This window comes from Corylus avellana, chromosome ca5 (genome assembly GCF_901000735.1).
Source record: "Corylus avellana chromosome ca5, CavTom2PMs-1.0".
Lineage (NCBI taxonomy): Eukaryota > Viridiplantae > Streptophyta > Magnoliopsida > Fagales > Betulaceae > Corylus > Corylus avellana.
This window is the reverse complement of record NC_081545.1, coordinates 6,465,980-6,468,075: the sequence shown is the minus strand read 5'-3', so window position 1 is coordinate 6,468,075 and position 2,096 is coordinate 6,465,980.

Here is a 2,096-nt window from a genome sequence, read left to right as displayed (position 1 = left end):
AACCTCAATTTAAGCTTAAATGTGCACAAGAGATCAAGCATAGGCAAAATGTACCACATAAGCTCAGGCTTTAGGTAACCACAAACACAAGTCCATTGACACAAATTTTCATCTCATGCATATTAAGAACATTCCAAGACGCAAGAAATTAAATCCATAAAAAGTAACATGAGAAATTAATGGACTATCTAGGTGCATAAGACAAAAGAAAGAAAAGAAAACAATCAAAGTAACATATTTTTGTCTTTTTGAAATTTTTCACAAAAGAAGTGCACATGAACGAAAACAAATGCAAAACAAATGCATAAAGAAAAAACAACATGCTTGAATTGAGATTACAACAGGTAATACATGAATGTGCTTTAGCATTAAACTTTCATCACGTCTTATAGGTCCCACTACAAAATAATGATTTGGTTTAATAACTACTTCTAGGTCTTCAGAAGACATTACACATTCATGAACACTTGTTAGCAAGTAGACAAAAATCTTGGTGGTCCGCACACAACATCTCATCTATAAGCCTTTCAAAGATCATAACATATGAATTTCTTGAAAAGTCCTTTATGAATATGCCTCATAACAGGAATCTCCAAACAAACATGTATACACTCTTCACACAAAAAGTGTAACAACAAAAAAAATTGCAATGCATAAACTAGAAAGCGAAAAACAAAAAAAATGCAAAGCAAAGAAAAATAACATGCTCTAGGATTTTCAAAAATAAGCAAAACAACAATTCCTAGACATGTTATTTACTCACTTAAATTTAGGTGAGATCACTACCACTCCCCCTCAATGGGTGAATGGTATCAACCTTCTTAATCCAAACTTTCTTCATATTGAGGACAAATGTGCGACTCTTGTCCAAATCATTTAACTGGGTGATAACACCCCTTAGCATGTTGAATAATTCCTCATGACTATTCCTAGAACGAAAATAATCTCTTTTTGACTCATGATTATTCAATTGAAAACAATTAAGGCAAATATGCCCAATCTTACCACAGTGATGACATCTAGGAATGAACCTTTGAGAAGGTTGGTTCCTTGCAAGGTAAACAAAGTTGGAGTTGCTTCTAGGTAAAAAGTGCTCCACACGAGAGTACTTACCTTTCTTACCCTTCTTACCTCTTAAGGTCGCAGTAGCTGTTTTCTTCTTTTTCTTTAAGACTTCTTTTCCTCTTCTTCTTGAGGAGTGAACAGCAACTAGCTTATCTTTATCCAATGGCTCTTCCAAGTTTTCTGTTTCAACAAAAACTTTCTTGGAAGAAGAAGCAAGGTTTGAGGAATGAGCAATAATCTTGTCAAAATCAATCCCAGGTTTATCACAAGTAGATTTTTGGGTATGCAAAATTTTGTCAAGATTATCATTAGAGAATTTTTCTAATAGAGTTTTGGACTCCTTTAATTCATTCTCTAATGACTCAACTTTATTAGCAAGATCATGATTTTTAGATTTCAATGTTTTACGCAAATCAAGAGAATCACTCAATTCACCAATTAGCTCATCTTTATCATGTTCAGCCTCTCTGAGTTTCTCTAGATTCTTGGAATTAATAACTTGTAGCTCAGAGAATTTCACAAACAACAAATTATAAATCTCCTGAAGATCAATTTCATTATCAGAATCACAATCAGAATAATACTGTTTATCAGAAGACATAATAGTTTCAAAACAATCAAGAGTATGGGACATCTAGAAAGTATATAGGATCACACTCAGGAATTTAATCCTTTGATAGAGTGAACCTGCTCTGATACCAATTGAAAATTCTAAAACGACTCCAAACGACACCTATTCAAATGTCTAGGTGATTCACAAATATTAAGCGGAATAAGATCCGACCTAACAATTAATAATCAACCAAATACAGATATGTAATGAAAAACAAGAACACAGATATTTGGTTACGAAGAAGAAACCATTTAGAAAACTCTCTAAATGTAAAACCTCTCCGAGGCAGCCAAACCCAGGAAATCAATCCATTATAAGAAGAATAAGGAATACAAGAAGAATTACAAAACCTTTGCAATTTACTCTTCCTTGTACATGACAAGCGACCCACTTGACTTCTACCGCAATAGCCCTTTCC